Source organism: Chaetodon auriga, chromosome 1 (genome assembly GCF_051107435.1).
Source record: "Chaetodon auriga isolate fChaAug3 chromosome 1, fChaAug3.hap1, whole genome shotgun sequence".
NCBI lineage: Eukaryota > Metazoa > Chordata > Actinopteri > Chaetodontiformes > Chaetodontidae > Chaetodon > Chaetodon auriga.
In genome coordinates, this window is record NC_135074.1 from 31,607,109 (window position 1) to 31,628,367 (window position 21,259).

The 21,259-nt window shown below is 44.1% G+C and overlaps 1 protein-coding gene across 1 annotated transcript in view; it reads right to left on the reverse strand.

Annotated features, from left to right (window-relative positions):
- The window catches only part of LOC143323281 (multiple epidermal growth factor-like domains protein 11), a 106,658-nt gene extending 86,567 nt beyond the window's left edge, over positions 1-20,091 (reverse strand). Inside the window, exon 1 of the mRNA XM_076735084.1 lies at positions 19,871-20,091. The gene's annotated coding sequence lies outside the window, so the exon portion shown is untranslated. The remainder of the gene's footprint in view (positions 1-19,870) is intronic.
- Positions 20,092-21,259: the final 1,168 nt, after the last annotated feature.

Genomic DNA, 21,259 nt, shown 5'->3' on the forward strand with positions numbered 1-21,259 from the left:
TCACTGCAGACGGTTTCCAAATATTAGCTCCTATTAAAATTGCAAAACAGGCTCAACAACAGCCCAGAAATCTCTACAGGTCACAACATTTACAAAGTGAGAACTTTATGAGAATGATGACGCATGGCCCTGCTGCATCCAGAATGTGCTACATGACTTAGAGGAGAGGTCTGCTCACCTTTTTCGCACTGCCCTCCTTCACTTCCCTAACATGACGCTGCAGATGGCTGGTTACACAGAACCATCTGGAATGTCATCCATGAAAACTGTTTGGAAAATGGCAGGCACTTTCATAAAAGTACTTGGCAGGCCATTGGATGAACCATCCGTCTGTCACCATCTATCAGGGGCCAACTTCAACCAATCAGACCAATGAACCCTGCGATGCAGTTGGCCTCTTGGCGAAGCCGGTCGGGACAAACATCTTTTCCGCTGAGAAACGCCTTCATTTCCGTTCTTTGCTCCTCTTCCGATGGTGGAATAATCTCTAGTCCTGACATAAGTGATGCTACAGTAGCATCTATGCTAACCTACGCTATGCCTTTACAAACAGTCGCTTCTCTTGCCATCAGTAGTTCTTCAGAGGATGTTGATTGGTCCAAGATGACTTGAAGTCTGGCAAGATGGATTCACATGATCTTATGAATCCAGCTGCCTCCCGAGGTAATCATGTCCCTCAGCATTTAATATTACGTGGCTTCATATGTCAAGTGAGGAACCTCTGAACAAACGAGGGGGGAGGGTTTGAGTGGCTAGTTTGACGCTGGATCAGCCACATGATGAAATGACACTGTGCTGCACGGTGATCGCAGCCATCATCAAAACACTGCATCATTGTACAGTACCACCGCAGTAACCAGGGCAGGCACCAATGGAAACACAGCTGTCCTGACATGTCCAATTTGGACTGCCTTCACTTCTTAACAGCAACAGCTGTCAGAGAAAATTATGTTTGCAACTTTTGTGGGTAATCTGAGAAAACTGCTGTCTCTTACTGACTGGATTGCTTTCTTGAGGCTTTATCACAAGAGACAGCGGGAGAAAAATCTATATTTCAAGATGCAACATTAAAGAGAGTCAGAGCGCAGCCCACCCTGCCTCCTATAAGGCCTCATAGTCTGCAATGCTTTGGCTCCTGGGGCCCTTTAACTTGAACTTAATGTATAATTAGCCCCAGGAAAACCCCAGCTTTTCCTCTTTTGCAGCTCCCTCTTGGTATCAAGGACAATGAAGTAATAGCTTTTTTTTAGGAGGAACACAGTGTGCAAGAGGGAGCTTAGAAAGCATTTCTGCCTTGCAGGACAGAGAGGCCTGATGAGGGCAGTGGGTGAGTGAAAGCACCCATCATCCATGACAACATGCTAAACTACAAAACAGCACAATCCCTTAAAATACAGCACATAGCCATAAAGTGCAGACCCCCACTGTTATATTAGCAAGATAACTTGTCCCACAATGTTCCAGAAATTCTGCAAAAGCAGCTACTTAAATGTACGCTGTAGGCTGAGGACAAATGTTCCCCACAGAAGGAAGCCTAAAAAAGGCTTAAGAAGGCCGCTGAAGGGGACTTACCCGAGCAGCAACAATGTCATTTTTTACACTCTTCTTCACATAAACTGTCAACAACATAAACTAATGGCTGTCCAAAAACAAGATTTCAACATGTGAATCACCAATCAATGTCGTGCTCCGCCTGAAAAACAGGAGCTTTTCAGGGTAAATGGGCTTCCTCCCCTCAGGTTTTGTGTTACTGTGCTCTTTGTTTGGGTCTTAAGAAGGTGGGATTGATGATATTCTTTAATTATCTGACAAATAACCGTGTTATGTTCATCAGCCTACGTGTCCTCAATAGTATTCACAATTCACCACTTCTCAGATGGTCCAACTCAACTAAATCACTGCCAAACAAAAATCCACCTTCCTCAATCAAACATCATCGTAAATGTGTCCGTAAACGCCTTCCTGAGCTGTGTGATGGTTCATGTGGGAGGACGAGCTGTGCCATTGCTTAACCCATCACCATTTCAGATGTTCAGATGCTTTAAGGATGTTTTCAAGGATCCAATTCAGTCGTGTTTTTGTGTAAGTGGCCCCCGCGGTGGCCAAAACCGGCTGATAACGTAATCTCCAGTTCTAATGCTCCTCTGCAGATGGATGCAGTCGTGCAAACGGGTCTCTTTAAATGTGGGCTTCAAAAAAGACCAAATCACACAGTATTTGTGAATATTACTCATATAACAGAGATCTATATGATTCATTATTTTCCAGTAATGACTAATGGCCCATTCCCACTGAACAAAGGGAGAAAAGACGGATCAACTAACAACACTATGAGCCTACAGTCATGCTAGCATAGCAGCACAGCAGGTCTGAGCTAAATCAAGCTAACATCAGTTCAGTGAGATGCTCCCAATAAAAAACCCTTTCAACACGCTGATGTTTGCAGCAGCTGTTTACTGTGTCCACTGTATTAGTTTAGCATGTTTGTACGTCTTTGGTCCTAAAACAAAGCATCAACATGGAAAGTTTGAACTGACAATGGCGATGAAGAAAGTTACTGCAACTTCATCTTCATCGTAGAGGGAACATGAATATGTGAACTCGGTGAAAAACACTGCTTCGGTGCCCTTTCTGGTTTCATGACTGTTTCACGTCTGGTCACATCCAGCACAGATGGATCACCTGCGCAATTTAAGCCACAGGTCCACAGTTTTTTGCTTTAGGGTCTATTTTTTGCTGTTGTTCTTCCACTGCTGTTCAGTGGTGAAACACTGAGTGTGGAAACAAAGAGTGAATGAAGAAATCTACTCCACTGAGCTTGAGATAACTGAGGAAGCATGAGGAAGAGTCACGTTCAGTATGAGCAGGAGGAAGATTACAACAGCAGCCTGTCTCACTGTGCACGTGGACACCTGGAGACGTGTTTTCAGACTGTGGACTCGTCCTTTAAATGACTCTTTAAGAGCCTATAACATTAAATTTAGCAACACTTTTCCTCGTACAAAGCCTCAGTTCAATTTTCAAGAGCTGTGCGTCAGTGAAGGCTCCTGCAGGAAGCTTAACACTGCTGTCAAGGCAACGGCTGCTCCTTCCTCTGCCTCCATTTCCTCCTCTTCCTCAGCTCCTCTCTCCAGTCTACCCACCAATGCTGGCGTTTTGGACCCTGTCCTTGCCTCACCTCATCTAACCACCTCGCTCTCTTGTTTGCTGGTGAGCACGCAGTTCAGCTGGACTGTTGATGCGTTCGGGCGTCTCTTCCTGCTGCCTGCTTCTCACTGTTTTGAACGTTCGTTTGATTAGCAGCCTGCCCACACTGCTTGCTCCAGTGTGTGTTCATCACATCGTTCTTCAGCTGATACTCTGGATTTCTGTCTTTAAATGTCACAAATTAAATCAAATGGTCAAGTGTGCGTTCACATAATGTGCAGTGATTACCTGATTAGCAGTGAAGTGCCTGTTTGTGTCCTTGGTCTCACGTGCTGTCTGGGGTGGGGTCAGGAGGTGAAGTGCTGCCAGTGTCAGTGTGAACTGTTTGAATGAGCCTTCAGAGGAACGCTGTGTTTAGAACAGATCCCACTCTTTTCAAACTGGTTCTGTCAGCTGAGTTTCTGTACAGGAAGCATGTAAGAACATTTAAGCTAAAAAGTGAATCCCTGCCAACAGATAGCTCTGTTTATTCCAGTTTCTGACACGAATCTATCCTCTATGATTAGAAAAATAATCCCTTCAGTAATTGACCTGCTTTCCCCGATGACACATTGAGCGTGCACAGAATGATGCATTACTAACAATCTTTCCAAGTATCCTGCAGAGTTAATGTACAAACTAGTACACATCCTACAAACGAAAGAAGGATCAATGTACAATACTGCATAATGAGTACAAGCTGTCTAATGACTGCTGGTTACTTTCTCTTTGAACATATGCCTGAATGAGGTTACGGTCTGCGGAGCATAAATAGTTAATGTGACCTGAGTCTCACACATACACACGAAGGGGTTTCTGAAACATGGGTGCCCCAGTTTCTGCTTTTCTATTATGGAGCTCTCTCAGGACCGGAGATACTGAGGTGGACTCAACGATCACTCGTGGGCGGCAAAACCCGGAATGACAAATCTGGACAGTGACTGACAGCAGTGACTGACATGGTCGACAGGGTTTCTGTTCACTGACTTTTCAGTCACTAAATGCTGCAACGACATGCAAAACTTAATCAAAGTGATGAAATCTCAGGACAAGCAACACAATCTCTCAACTATTCACACCACAAGTTCTGCTTTCCTTTGTTAGGCTACTGTATTTAAATCCAAACACACACCCCAGACTTGAAAGGCATTTATGTCTTAAAGTACAGTCACAGAGAAGGAGGTGAAGGCGATGAGCTTTTATCAAGGTCTGCAAGAACAAACAACTGATGCAAACTCTCGACATCCCAGCAGGAACTTTTCTCCAGAGAGCGCCGCGATGTCAGCTGCGTAATTCATGAGTGAAGCCTGTCAGCCAACCGAGCTGCTGTGAGGTATTTCTGAGGCCCAGGCACAACCCACACAACTTCCCCTCTGTAACTTGTCAGGCAGGCCCCCACTCCATCCGCCGTTACATCGATTAGAGGCCCAGCTATAATGCTGAACGAGCACTAGCTTTAACGCTTCAATCAGGAATGTATCTGACCGTATAGATTATGTGTAGACCTACGTAGCATGTTTGATTTAACTTTGACTTTGACTGAAAATACCACTTTTGAAACTTTGCACACCCGTGATTACCATAAGCACAGGTCAGTTTAGTCACAGATATTAGCAGGTAAACATGCAAATGATGCAATCCCTATGGGCCAGTCATTATGAAAAAAACACATGCAGTAATTAGAATGAGATTAGAGCTGCAGGAGTGATGTAAGGAAACATCACGTGTGCTCGGGCAGAACGATTGATGCCATTAAAATCACACGCTTGACAATTGCTGCCATGCACCTCTGACATGCCAACAATTCTGCCGTATTTGCATTAGCAGAAATATACGAGGCCTCAAACGAAGAGCTGCCAACTTCTCCCCGGGCTGAATCCACATATTACAACTGTGCATTAAACCACATGAAAACCTGTGCAGCGGTACAGAAGAAGACCACCGACGTAAAGACATCTGACGAGTTAGAGGGGAGTAAAACACAAAAGTTGGTCAGTCAGACTCTAGTAAACCCTGAGATGGTGGAGTATTTTTGTCCATCCTCAGCTCTGACGGAAACGTGGACTGGAGAAGGTTTTGCAGTCCTCTCTGTGGAGGTCTTTTGGTTTCAAAGACGGTGGCGGCAGAGGGCACCCATTACACTGCAAGCAAAAGTAACACAGCGAATTTGTGCAAAGCTGACACACTGCCAAAAGATTAAATACAACGGAGCCTTCAAGGCCAAGAAAACTTCAGGGGAAAATCCGACCACACGAACCCACATAACAGGAGCCTGATACAGCTCACTGCCAAGACCAACAGGGCCTCGCCGGCACATGATTTACGACGTATCGCCCAGCAAGATATGTGGCACTGGTCAACATTGTGTGAAAAAATGGATTAATGCCACTCTCGACCAACACAGCTCAATGCCCTCGCTGTGATGTCAAACACCTACATGCTCCTGACGCTTCGTTTCATCAGCGCTGACTTCATCATGACGGCTGTTCCAAAGATCTCTGTTTGCACGGTGGCAGATGATATCAGCCAAAATATCACAGCTGATGGATGCCAGTGGATGTTTCCAGTCCGGTGTTCCACGACATGCGAATCGAGATTATTTACAAGCTCTAAAATGTTTCATTATCAAAGGCTGCTAGCTCCCGTTAAAGGCAATAAATCTGACCATGAAAAAACACAGCTGGCCTCCACGGCCCGATGCAACCACACACTGAGCTTTAGAATGAGCAATAAAAGACTGTTATTTCCTGTTCCAGGTTTCTAAAGGCCAAAATGTGCACGAGTGTGAAGGCCTTGAGCTGCTGGATCTGAGCAGCAGTGAAGACAAACACGACGAAGGTCCCTCTCCTCCAGCTTCAGTAAACATTTAACACTTAAACCTGTCTGCACAGAGCACACAGTGGAAAATAATGAGCTACACTTTGTTTTCTGACAGACCATAATATGACAAATGCAGACATCATCTTCTCGGCTGCTGAGCTGCCAAACTCTTCTGCCATTGGTGTTCTCTTGTTTCACAGACGTCAGCTTTATTTGACTGTAGGTGTGTTTTTCTGCTCCACAGATGCAGGTTTTGACGCCGTTGGTTTGTCTCTTCGTGTTCAGGTTTTCTGTCATGGTGCATGTTCGGGGCTGGTCTCGCTCTCGGACTCTGCTGCAGATGCAGAGTGAAATAACAAACTGCACAACTTGCCTGAATTCCTTCAGCTGGGTTTATCTTTTATCTGCGCCCAGCAGGAGTCTCTGGTCTAAACGGGTTGTGTGATTGATGTAGACTGGTGGCTTTGCAGCTCCATACACACCCCAACACACACACGCACAACACACAGCAGGTTTACATAAGCAGCACAGTGGTCACAGTCAGCCCAGATTTAAAATGCTGTGGGAAAACTGGGAGAACGCCGTGATGTAATTCAACATGTTTCCTCACCAGACTCTGAGATCATGCTTTGTCCTCATAACAGGATGCACAGTCCACGTTTTCCTGTGCAAAACAGCAGTTTAAGACGTGTTTCATTCTGAAAATATTAGATTTGGATCATCAAAGATTAGAGGCTTACGATGATTTTCCCACAGCGGTGGTACAATGAAAGGTAAAACTTCATGAGTCGAACGTCAGCTGGAGGAGCTTGATTTCAGCGCCGTGTTTGACAAACAGTCCTGGCAGCCGGATCATTAGGAGCCAACAGGTCCAGCTGGGACAGACGACTGTCACCAGCTCTGGAGGTTGGTGTCTCATCTGTTTGGCCTTATCTTTTTGATCTAGTTTAAAAGCACTTCAAGATTCACGACAACACATTAATTAACAACTTTGACAGTGTCTGAGGATCTTCGATCAGCCGGGACAAACGTGAAATCAAACAGTTTTCTACAGTGTTAACGCCATTTATTTACAGTCTATTCCTTTTTAAAAGCCTGTACTCACATCGATCTCCCCTCTACAGGGCAGCTGGATTTTCTGCCCAAACCCGAGCAGAGGGTGGACTAACCGAGCCGGGTCTGAACCCGACCCCAGCCCGGCATCCAGGACCCTGTGTCCACATGTCCCTGTAAGGCTGAATTTCACGTCTTCTTGCCGTCATATCTCATCTTTGATATTATTTGCACTGACAGCTTAATTGAAATGCCTCCACACTGTCAATTTCCCTGCGTGGTTTTTGGTTTAAATTTAAAGTTGATGTCCTCCATTCCTGACGAGGCGACATAACAGGCTGTTTACTGCCTGAAAGAGTCAATGTGCTGCATTCTTACATTGCCAAGTTAATAACAAACCCCAGCAGTGGACAGGACGAGGCCCAACACAGACAGGAGGGCCTTCACTGCCTTAGTCATACAGGTGATTATACATTAATGGGACCTTTTCATCGTCTGCACAGTTATGAGCTGTTTTCAGTATCACTGCATCAAGTTCTTTCAGATATTTACAAATTCCCGACTATGTCAGGACGTATAGGCCGGAGTCTGAAATCTCGGATGAGTCCTTGCAGGCAATAAATAAATGTGACGGTGTTACTCGCGGGCGCTTTCCCTCTTTCATCAGATCCTACATAACACAGCAGGACTTAAACAGGTGTGGGCGGACGAGCCGACTGCAGAGCTGGACGCTGAGCTCTGGGATGAATGCTTAAAGAGGATACAGGACTGTTTGGTCAGTGTCAGACGCAGCTTTTTTACTGATGTGTCAGCACTTTTTAATCAATGTGAGTTTATGAGCATTCATCTTTAAACACATCGGAAAAGCATCTTTCACGGAGGCTTTCGGGAAGCGTTTGGAACCTGATCCACTCAGACATTCTTTGAGCAACCAGCTCCTTGTTTTTTGCCGATTAGAATGAAAAAATGTGTTTTGTTTGGGACGTGATTGTCTAAACGTCCGTCTTGCGAGTGTGTAAAAGGGAATCTGGTGTGATTTGTGGTTGAGAGAGACATGTGGAGAGACTGAGATTTTATGATGAGACAAACGAGGTGCGTTCGATCCGATGTGGGACCCTGTCCTGAAAACTCTTCAGGGTACATTAATCTCTCTAGTCCAGTGTGAAGCACCTCGAAGTGCATCTTCCTTTTTTCACTTTGTCGTACACTTTTGTACCTTGGTTTGCATTTCATGTGATAATGAGTGTGGTTATTGTTGTTGCCAAGGACATGCTGTGTCCATTTGTGTTTTTTCCTTTTGTCTGTATTTGTATGTTTCTGTATGAAAAAAAAAAGATTCATTACAACATATTTTCTTCTGTTTTCAAAGCTGTGGTTGTGAACACACCGGGGTTAAAAGGATGTCAATGTGACAATTGACAGAAGATCATTACTATCTCTTTGGCTTCACAGAACAAAGCAGAACTTCTGTCGTTAGCGACGGAGGAGGAACACGGTACCACGGCAAAGTGTGAATAAACCGGCCGATCCACAGAGTCAGTGTCACGTTTGTCTCGCCGAGGCGTGAAAAGAAGATGTTCTCTGTCGGTGGTCAAGTTAGCAATAATAAATATTAAATATCAACTGTTATTTTCAAAATAACGCTTGCTGAAAAACGCTTCAGGTGACAGTCAGTCTGCTTGTGTTTAGGCACCAAAACGACTTGGTCACATTTAGGAAAAGATCATTGGTTGGGTTAAAATATGCCCCTTAATCACGGAAGTTCACTTACATGACATACATATGCAGGTTACATACGTGACGTAAGTTAAGCATGTTATGTAATTAACTAATGTACGCAAATGAAAATCAGTCACTGCCGACTTTTGGCTTCACACGGGACACAAGCAGAAGTCTCCTGGGTGAAAGTCCTGTGTTTGACCATCCACCCACCCTCACCTCCACTGATGTACCATCCTCACAGGGATGGCTTCAAAACAACACCGTTAAGACCAGAGTAGATTCGCACACAGCTCAGACTGAAGCTCAGATGAACACAGAGTCAGACTGAATGAATCAACAACATGTCAGCTGAGTCTGAAAAGTCAGTTCAAGTCCTGACCTGAAAACACGGTTTCCTTAAACTGCACACTTTTAAAGAAATCTGTTTTAAAATAAGTCAAATGTTGTAATTTCTACTGGAAAATCTGTAAAAATGAAGTTAAACGTGGTACTCGAACTGCTAAAACACACTTGCATAAATGTAATTAATGATTTCTTGCAGAAAGTTGGTGTTTAGGCAGTATTTGATTTGATTGACACATCACTGACGTATTATCATCGTGTAACGTTGATATCATGACTGTGTTCGCAAATAGATTTTACTCCTCCAGCAGACAAGGAGCAACCTTAGCATCATTCATTCATTGTCCATCTGATGAAGCAAGTCTAACATTCACCCCCTTTTTGCTCTGATTTGGTCTCAACCCCTGAGAAAAATATCTGCCTCTTTAACTGCTAAATGCTGCACTCTGACACCTGCCTGCTCATCTGAAAAACACTGACGAGAGCGACGAGAGCGAACCTAAACAGCAGCACTGTGGCCATAAAAGAAAAACAATGACCTGAAGGAGGCTCAGACTCTGCAGAGCTGGAGTGAAGCGCAGAGTTGGGTGATCGATCGATCGAATGTTCCACATTCGACCCGTTGTTAATGTGAAAATACTGATCGGTGCAGCTTTAAGTCATGAAAGGATGTTTAACACCTTGATGGGACACATGTAGCTTCAAACTACTGCAGCGTAAGTCCTGGCAGCTCTGTCTGCAACCCGCCCAGAGCCCAGCTCTGAAGTTCAGCCTCTGCAGGCGCTCCGCTCCCCTGTGCCTATTGACGGACAGTAAGAGGAGTTAAGCCGGGAGGCGGCAGGTTAGCGGTGACGCTCCCCTGGGTGAGCCGGCTCACATAAGAAGACATATCAGCACTATTTGTAAAAAGTCACACACAGCCCCGCAGAGGACGGTCCACTTGTCATTGAGATAAACTGACTAATAATTGATCTCCACAGAAATGAAGGGAGGGCACCGAGGTTAAAGTAAACCCTTAAGTTATTGTGTGTGCGCTGGTGTGTATGTGTGTGTGTGTGTGTGTGTGTGTGTCCTGTGATGGAAAGACAAGAGTTAGGTTTAGCTCAGCTAGATTGTGGGATTTCTTTAATGGGAAACGCGCTTGCTGCATAATAATTCCCATATCTCCAAATGTATTCTCAGGGTAGCTGCAGGCTTTTCAATTCTATCTCAATTTCAAACTGGACGAACGCATCTGCTGCCAAAGCACGAGGTATTCACAGTCTGAAATGATCTAAAACCACAGCGTACTGTTGATGAAAACATCCATTTGGCCATTGTTGCTTTGAAACAAGAGCTTCAGCTGCATGTTTCAGGAGGTAGCTCTCCTAATGTGCGAGGTCTGCACCTGACACCGCCGAACCACCGTCACACTAAAGAACTGCTCACCTGTCTGAGAGCTAAAAACTAACTCGACAGGTGTGTTCAGAGGTCACAACCACTGAATTTCCCACACAACAGCAGATCGGAGAATGAACGTTGTCTGTGTTTCAAAGGACATTAAGGAAAAGTGAGCTGCACTGATCCAAGACCTTTGACATTTGCTGTCTGATTTAAGACCTTTTTCAATCAACACTGAGTCCATTAAAGCTACAGAAACAGTGAAAGTGTGAATTTGTCAGGTGCTTTTTTTTTTTTGGCATAAATCTTTATTTTCTGGCTTAAACCCTCAGGTCTCAACAGTTGTAATTAATTAAAGAGGAGAGTAAATGAGGAACGCTGCCCGTCCCACTGCGTCGCTTTTGATTCATGATTGACAGATCAAGACTGAGACAGTGGGAGTTGACAGGAAGCTGAATTTCAGCCTCAGTGGAGTGGTGAACAGCGATCCTTGTTGAACGACCTTCAGAGGAGAAATCTGTATATTTGAAAACAAAAACAATCTATTGTGGTATATAATCTATGTTTATCTGTGAGTGTTTTATTCAGCAGGTATTTTTTGTAAACTGATGAATAAGATTTAGTGCAGGACCTGAGTTCAGGTAAGGTTTAGTGCAGCTCTGGGTGCAGCAGCATTGGTGGGTTCAGCACTTTGCCATGAAGTTTTGTGCAGACATGCAGAGGATGACTCATCCGGACTTTTCGTTTGGAGTAACGAGCAGGTTGAGTGAAACATCTCAACATCTGCTGGATGGGTTGGCACATACTTTGGTGAAGATACTGGTGGTTCCCAGATGATGAACCGTAAAGACTTTGGTGATGCCCTGACTTCTCATCTAGCGTCATTATCAGGCCAAGATTTTGATTTGTACAATCCTTTGGTTTATGACCAAATATCTGCAGATCTAATGAAATTCTCATCAGCCTCAACTTTGTGTTTAGTGCTAATTAGCGAATGCTAGCATGCAAAACTAAGGAGATGACCTTGGAGAAAATTACTGCCTAAACCTCAGCATGTTAGCACGCTGACGTTAGCATGAAAAAATAAAACATGCCTCAGTAAATCCTCACAGAACTGTGAAGTGGACGTTTCCTCAAACACACACAAGACAGTGAAATTTAGAGCCTGATTTCATACAAAAACCAGATCCCATTTCTCAGATGCATTAATACTGTCAGTGCTAACTTTTCCACGCAATGGTTCACACATGGGTTTGTCACTGCCTTGAGGTCGTTTTCATTATTCACGTGGCCTTCTTGGTTTCACCTGCATGCAGAAACGCAACAGTACAACTTAAGTCTTCAGCCTTTAATATTCTGTGTAACTTTACACATTACAGATGAAGTTTTGCTGCTTTTACATTAAATACATCCTGTGTAGATGTTGGATGAAACTCCTGTTTAGCTGAGGAAACACAGGATACGTCACATTTATGGAAGTTAAAATTTACTCTCAAACCTTTAATGCTAGCAGTGCTTTATCACCCGTCTCCTTATTAAACACATGCGTATCCAAATGCAGCAGCGTTTTAAGCCTCTGAGGATTGTCAGTCATAATTAGTATGTTGTTGCAGCCCTGCTGCTGACATTAAAGCAAAAGAAAGCAAATTTATCTCCGAAGTTCCTTCAGATATTTGCTTTAGAATTCACATCAGAGCACATGAAGGTGTTTCCAATGCGCAGCAGCACACGGCAATCAGCACTTTCCTTCATTAGCAGACTGAAGGTCATCTGTAGTGTTGTAGCTCACATGAAAATGCTTCAGCAGATTCTCAGCTGAAATGAGCTGCAGCAACAGCAGCTTTGGGTTTCAGAAGAAACTCACCACGGTTAACAACTCTGTGTTCAGACTCAAGCTAAAGACAAAGGAGGTGCTTATGTTTTCTGGCTCACAAAATAAAGAAATAAAGAAACTGTCTAAGTCAAAATGCTGTTAAAACCTTCATAAGATAGATTACATCTGTCCAGACTGAGCGTTTCCAAAGTTGGATTACCAGCCATGCAGGCCGTGTGACCCAGGTCCTGTAAGCAGCAATCAGTTTGTGGTAATTTTACGCCTCTTGATCACATCGTTTGAAGCAGAAAGATGACAGGAAACGAGAATCACACAGTCAGGCATGAAACAGGGACGTTACAATTCACGGTCGGCCAGCGCCTGGACCGTGGACCATCAGGATGACCCTACCGCGCTGTAATTTGATCAATTACAAATTTGTCTGGTAATACTTGCCACTGCAGCACAATTAAAAACTGGAAACCAGTAAGGGGCTCTCAGACGGCTCCTGCATTCGTACCTAATCTTGAGGCCCTGTGTCAAAATGTGCCGTTAATATTTTAGTTTCTATCGTGACACAAATGAGTGTTTAATCAAACTGTCACAGACTGACTGACTTACAGCAAACCTGAGGAAGGATTGATTCCAGTGCAGGAACACTGATTGGTTTCTGGGACTCAAAGTGGATTTGGAGAACATATGTGGGTGGTGGGGCTAAAAGGGGCTTCACAGCTCCTTTTTGCCCCAAGACCCCTCGGTGGGTTAATCCTGTTTGGTTCTATCTACATTTAACCAAACGTCTGAAAGGCTGCGTTAATTTCAGTCTCTCTGCTGCTCAACAAACACACATGAAAGGACTTCGTGCTTCAGATTGAACAGTGATACCTGGGCACCGCCAGGCTTTGATTCACTTCACGCTGCTTTATGAAAACCTTCACAAGCAGAGCACAATGGCCGTGCATCATGTTGTGTTTGGCTGGCAGCTGTCAGAGCGTGGTCAGTAACTAACCCCACAGAGACTCTTTACAGACTGTTGATTGTCAGAAAAGAAGGAGGATCGCTTTACAACGAGCGAGTCTTGCTGTGCTCTGCTGGACTTAGTATAATCCACTATAATGCTTCCGGCTCTCGGGGTTTTCTATGAGGGAAGCTGTCAAAGCTGGTTAGCTTGAAGTCGACAGCTTCATCTGAGCGCCCGACGCGAGGAGAAGAAGTAACTAAACACTGAGATGGAGAGGCCATTCAGCCGGCGAGCACTCCTCTAATCAAACTTGTGTTTTCTTTCAGAGGACGCTGACAAGTGCTCTCTGCGTGTCCGGGTACAGTCAAAATAAAGGCAACGGCAGAATTAAATTCTTCCCTCGCGCAGTACCAGTAGCTGTGCAGTGTCACAGGGTGATCTCTGCTGTAATTTGGTTCCACTCGTCTCCCCGAGCAGGCAAGGTCATTACTTATTACAAGGAACATAATGAGTGGGATTGTCCGTCTCTGGGCTCTCATGTTTAATGAAAGCTGTGGGAAATGCCACAAAAAAACCTCACACGAGCTCCCTGCTGGAATCCTTTCGTGCTTTCTGGTTACTATGATTACTGAACTGTTCAGATATGCAACTTGATTTGAGAGCAGGGACCCTGTCAAGCCCCTCTGAGAGGACGCCGTCCAAACTCCAATTCTGAAACACAACTTTTTACTTTTTAGAACTGCGGCTGAAAGTGCAGCAGTAGCCAAAACTTGAATTTTGTTTTCTTTTTTATCTTATTGTCTTTAGGATGGTACAACGCTGACATAAACCGAGGCAGGAAACGCATCAAAATGCTGCAGCGTCACGTCGGACAGGCCTTTGTAAAAGTGCATGTGGCTGCCTGAGTATCAAAGCCGCTGCAGCCTCGTCACGCTGCAGACCAAATCTGACTGAAGTTCCCGTCATGTCAGGAGAAATGCTGCTGACACACAGAAGAGACACTGAACTGAGGAAAGACGTAAAAGATGGCGTAAACCAGAAAAGATGGAGGAAAAGCTCTAACTTCCTCGCTGCTTAAGCTGATTTGTTAAACAGAAATTGAATTCATTAAAATAAAAAAATCCAGAAATACGCACAGCGCGTCTTGTCCAGCGCAGCAGTGCTCACTGCTTAGCAACTGAAAGACTGAGAGAAAAACAGGACAGAAACAGATTCCAGGACTAAAACGTGTTGTTTTCACGTCTCGTCTCCCCGCCGACGCCTGAATCTGACAGTTATCATGTGAGCCTCACAGCTGCTTTGTCACTCGATGCTCCACGTGTTCAAACACTAGCGTCTCTGAGCGCCGCGTGCAGCCATTTCACCACGCCGACCAGGTCTGATCTCAGACCAAACACTGACACCGAAAGCACTGACACCGGTCACATCTCAGAGACACTTAGAGAAATTAATACAAGAATTTAAAAAATAAATAAAGATTTGCACTGAAAGCTGTTTGATTTTTTATGGGATGAGTGTCCCAGTGGTTGAGACCAAGTTAAGACCGTCCAGTATGTCTCTGCAGTGCTGGCTCCAAACTACTGCCAAGCTCCATGAGGACGGCTCCTGGTAGCCTAAAGCATCCAAAGAGGTGCTCGTCTCTCTCTGCAAGCAGACCTACACGGACCTGGAGGACCAGCTTCCATCTCAGGGCACGATCGCAGCATCTTGCAGGAGCAGTAAATATGCCAAAAGGCCTAATCTGAGCTCATAAATACTGTGATCAGTGTGATTATTGGATGGGATGGTTCCCAATGAACACAGCTGAAGTGTCAATGTGGAGTTTATTTATTTAAAAATAATGTCAAATAATGAATATAATTATTTTTGACGGTTGCTGGATGCAGAGCTGTCCTGACATCCCTTCACTGATCAATCAGCTGATCAACAGACAACTGTCTCTCCCGTCTTCTTCATGGTGGAGGATTTGCTGCTTTTCTTTGTCTTGTGCAACAAACTGAAGACTTCATCTTGGGCTTTATTGAAAATGGTGTTCTGCATCTTATTCATTGATTGATTCATTAATTTTTACAATTTTCTAATTGTTAACTAATCTGGGCAGTGATTGGTTGATTCACTGCTAATGAAAATAATCATTAATTGCAGCCGTACAATCAGCTGATGCTCCTCTGGTGAGGACGGTTGCAGCGAAAGCCGCCAACAGCCGAACAAGTGTGGAAGGGGTTAATGATGATGACGACTGCCTCACGCTGCAGGGAGCGATTATTGATCCATCATCCATCCGTGATTGTCTTATTTTCTTGGTTTGCTTTGTGAAATGTAAGGAAACAGTGAAGAAGCCGACGTCTTCAGAGTAAGAACAGCAGCACATATTCACGCTGGAGAAGCTGGACCCAGTGAAGTTTTACCATTTTGCATTAAGAAACTATGATTAATCGCTTATTAAACGTCTGTCAGAAGACTTATCAATTAATCGAGTCATTGTTTCAGCGCTACGCCTTCTGATCCATCCATCACTGTCAGACCTCCAGGATCAAAGCCAGGACTGTGGGAGCAGCTCAAGCACAAACTTGGGTGAAATAAACAACATGTGACCGTGAATGTCCTCGCCGAGAAACTACTACTCTCTGCGTGTGCGGCAGGAACATGCGGAAGCGCCTCTCTGCTTTGTGTATAATGTGTTACTCATCCATCTGCCCTGAGGAGAGCATTCATGATGTTTTGTAATGGTCAGCTCCATCGCCCTCCCTCCCGTCCACTCCACAGTACCCACCAGGCAGAACCACTTAAAAGTCTTTTATGTGGCTTCTTCTTCTTTTTTCCCTCCTCCGCTCTGCCTTTGTTGCAGCATGAATAAGACGCTGAGAGCCGATGGGCTGCTGGCCTTAATGGTCTCTCCCTTTTACCTCCACCTTATGAGCTATTTGAATTTCATGACTGATGTTTTGCCATTGCCTCATCCTGAGAATGAGGGAACGGGGCTCAAACTTCTTGACAAAGTCTCTACATAATTCATTACTCCTGTCGCGCACGCACACACACACACACACACACACACACACACACACACACACACACACACACACACACACACACACACAGCCGGTTATGCTGTGGAACAACATAAATAAAGTGCCAGATTTTCATCTCCATTTCTAATGTGCTAAACAAAACGAACGCACACAGACGAGCAGAAACCAAGGAACACCTTTTAAAACCAGGAACTCCTAAAGATTACACTCCATCATGACATGGAGCTACTCGGCATTCATTCTTTTTCCCATTTTACGTGCAGTAATGCAGCATAAGAGCTTGTGGCTATGCAAAGGCAGCCACCCACAGCCTCTGGAACTCCAATATAGCACGTCCTTGAGAAACAACAGCCAGCGTTCTCCCATTTATCAACACTGATTACATGTATTGATCTGACAGAACATGGAGGATTCCCAGTTGAAAGGGTTCAGCAGACTGGAAACACATTGGAGGATCCAGACTGAAATAAGGCGAAGACCATCAGCCATCAGCTGTCAGATGAGGTCAGCGCTCAACAGCGTCAGATCTTTATTACCTGGTAAATACCTGATAATAATTTGGTGTCATGTTACATTTCCCTCATAAGAGGTTTTGTAGGAAGTATCTGTTCCTGTTCATCAAATAATAAAATAAAGAGGTGTTGTAGTTCTGTGACAGATCCCAGCACAAACTCCCAATGTACAAATGAAGAAATCAAATAACGAGCACGAGACCCCCTCTCTCATACTGACTGCTGACATGAGGGCAAAGCACACGGCAGCTTGGTCTGAATCTTCATTAAAGACATTTGTGTGTCACACAAACATTTTTACTTGGTCTATTTTTCGTCGCCCAGAACCGTTTATCATTCGCAAATATTGTCTGACGTGCTCCAGGCAGCATTTTGTCTCTCCAAAATGAGCATGAATATGAATCGCGTCCTGGGATGAAATAGGAATGGAAATGGAAAGTCTGCTTTAATGTGTTGAGACTGACAAACAGAACCTCCAACCGCCTGCACAAACATCATTGAATTTCAGGGACAAAAACTCCTCCACATGCTTGACAAAACCCCGGAGGAACATTGCACTGCCCGCCTCAATATTCCTTCTGTACTCTGCACCAAATCAGGTGTTTAATGGCTTTGTGGCTGCACGGAGCAGCGGACTGTTGGGTTTGTATGCACGGGAGGGCAGCTGGCCTGGAGGAACTATTTTCTGCTGGCGACACACTTCAATACTCTGCACTCACCCGCCTGTTAGTCTTTAAACAGCCATTGGAATTATGTTTACCATTAAAAGGCTAAATCACACATGCAGGAGGGTGGAGGGAACAATTATTAAGATGTGGCCCACAGAGCAGTTGAAGTGTTTTCATATGGACTTGAGAATAAATTCTCGTTTAATGACTCCTACTAGTGCAGCCACAAATAATTAGCTCGAATACTGAGGGCTCTCTTAACCATAATTAATTCATACTCAATATTTTTCAAAAGAATGGCTGAACATTTTGATTTTCAGTCATTTTCTCCAACAGCCTGCAGTCACATCATAAGGAAACCACCTCAATTTTACGCTTTTATGGCTCATAAAGAGCTTGGTACAGTGGCAGTGACATTAAGTACCTTAAACGCACATTCAGACCCAAAGTGTGCATTTAAGTCGCTCAAAACCAGCACGAAATGTATTTAAACGTCTCCCGAATTTACATTTTCACCTTTTGTGCCATAGCTTTATGAGAGCGGTTATTAAAATCATATTTCCAACTAAAACTATATTCACCTGGATGACAGGAGGGAGCATTTCCATATCACATAGCACTCCTCTTCTTCAACCTGCTTCAAACTCCAGCCATGTGCTCCAGCGCTCCTGAGCCCAGGTCTGCAGCCGTCTGCCATCAGCCTCATCCACTTTGTTTTATTCTCAGATAAATGCAGCGCTTTTGTTTTGCACGTCCTACAAAAAGCAGCACTCTCCTGCACACACTCCTGGCATCTTACGGTCCTGGAATGATTCTTCAGCTGAACTGTTGACCCTCCACCACCACAAGCACCACCATGCCAGCCACCCACACAGCATCGTCTTAAAAAGTAAAACACATTTAATTAAGGTAAGAGCCCAGGAGTCGTCAAAAGCTGCATTACTATTATTGCGAGGGCACATTTGTGACAAATGTCTCCGTGACACATTGCACAGCACATTCTCAGACTACAGCAGCACAGTAAATGGAGCTACTTGAGGAGAGAACACAAAACAGAAATCGAATCGCTCTTCAAACAAGCACTTGCCAGCTCTCTCTCTCTCTCTGTAATGGATAACTTTACTTTCAATGAGCTGAGCTTTCCATCCTCAGGTCACTGAACACAAAACAAATGTTCTTCAGATTCAACTTAACTGAACTATTGAATATCATCTTCAAGGAGACGTGACCTAAAACCTTCCCAGCTGCATGTATGAAAAATCACCAACACAGAGCAGCTGTTGGCTTGCATGTGCCTTGCTCAAGATCGCCATCTAGTGCTGGCTTTGCATTAGTCCCTGTGTAAAGTCTGCCGCTGCGATGCCTCAGGGGAATCAATGGAAATACTACAGCAGCAATGATCACCCTGACCCATCTGATTAACGTCAAACCCTCTGGATCACAACGGAGTCCAGACCTCCAGCTGGAAACAGTCTCAGTAAACACCAGCGCTTCCCAGTCCTCAGCAACCACAGTGGCTGCAGGTTGAGTTGAGTTGGCTTTTTCTGTCCTACCAGCTACTTGATTGCAGTTAATTGCGTTCACCAAGTGGCCAAGGTCGACTACATCCTGATTGGATGACTGGAATTAAAACTAGCAGCGCTCTGGGACCTGAGGACTGCACAATAAAGCGAGGAGACTGAGAACAAGTCAACTTGCAGTAAATAAGGAAAAACCCCAAAGTGCCAAGCACACAGTGAAAAAACAAAAACGAGTCAGGGACAAACTTTCACAGGCCAGCCTCATCCCGATGCCTCACATCCAGACAGTAACAACACGGACAATGTGAACTCACGAGAGGGGCTAATTAGAGCTGACAAAGAACCTGCCAAATGAATATGAGGTCACGTAATGATGGAATAAGACATACCCACTGACGTTTATTTTTGTTCCACTAATTACAATTTTCCCTGTTTTGCTACATATCGAAGTAATTACGCAGCTGGATTTTCAATACATGCAGGTTATTTAAGGCAAACAAAAATATATATATATATGGCACACGTTACAAGGACTTATCTGTCTGGTGCAAATCGACCAGTCTTTGCAAAGTACTGTAATTACAATCTTACAACCAACTTCAGCAGGACAGTCTATAATGGAGCTGACACCACAGCAATACGTGATTAAGACGAATACAAAACGAATATTCCAATTATAATATAGAGGATTAGAAAACAGCCTACACAAGTGTGATTATATGGCAAACAAAAGACACACTTCCTTTGTGTGAGACTATGATTTGTCGTTCGAGCTGATTCAGGGCTGAATTAATCATCTCTGTGTGTAAAATAAGTAATTCAAAACAAGAAAGGCTCAATGACAATATCTTAACAGCTTACCTGCAGAGTGGATGCGTCCTAAATAAAGTTCATTGTCGTGGATTATTTGGAAATAAATGTGCTCTTCGAGAAGCGCCCAGAAGAAATTATTCTAAAAAATAAACGTTGTGAATAATGTCGATGTGGAAACATGAAGAAAGTCCTGAGCATCCGTGTCGGTGTAGTTGCCAACTTGAGCTCAGTCTCTCCTCTCTGCTGGTGCTCTGCTGCAGCGTCTCTCCAGAGCGCAGCCAAAGAGCAGCAGAGGCAACGAGAGGACTGACCCACCTCACCGTCTCCTTCGTTTCCGGAAAACACATTGAGGCTGTGCGGTCTTTGACTGAGGTCAAACTATTTGAGTTTCACTTCAGTATTGTAGAAATTTTTATATACAAATATAAATTTCAAGCTAGATATTTGAAGATAAAATTTGACCAGTAGGCGGCAGACAAAACAAACAAACAAACAAAAACTACACCGAATGAGCATTCTGCTTATAAACTTGTCACAGCTAGCATGCTAGCAAAAAAGTACTTACACATTCAGCAGAGCAGCGTTCTTCCTTTGTTTTCGGCCAGTTGTTCAGTTGAAAACCAAAACATTCCCGTCTTGCTTGTGCCGCCTGCTGAGATAGCAGGCCCCTCTGTCAGTTTGGCTTGCTAGCTATGTTAAATGTTCATGTTAAACTCCTTTTCACGATTCTATGTCAGCTCTCAGCCATTTTGTCTACATGAGATAGTATACGGTTAGCTTGTATTAGCTGTTGCGTTGGCAGTTTTGATAATAGCATTGTTTTTGGACAGTGTAACGGCATCTACAAGCTGATGGTGACTGGAAACCATAAATATACAACTGCTGAGCGGGCTGTCATTATTCTGTTTGGCAGTACTGATATTACGTCCGGGCCACAAGAGGCAGCGCGGAGCACTGCAGTTTGTGAGCTAACAACTGCGCCATCTTGGGTTTTACATCCTTGCTTCAATTTGAACTGAAATCACGGGCACTACACTACTTTGGAAGTTTTTTTTTTTGTTTTGTTTTTCTAAATTTACAACAACCTGAAACCGACCAGTTTTCCCCTAAAACATCGTTGAGAAGTGTTCACCTTTCTTTTTCCGTTCGAAATTTCAGCGGGCTTAATGAACCACATAACCATTGATAACCTGACGTGTTTGACTCAGATAGCGTACGATTGTGATACTTATGATGGTCATGTACTTTATATGTATATGGGCAGCGTAATACTCCGAGATATGTTTTAAGTGAAAGATGAGCTTTTTTTGTTCTCTCATATAAGACATAGCCATACATAAATAATTTCGGGTTTCGTTATTTCCCACTTTGTGTTCATGAGAGTTGGTAATTTTTCCAACAGCACATGAATGCAGCAAGAGAAGGACCGGCTTGGGC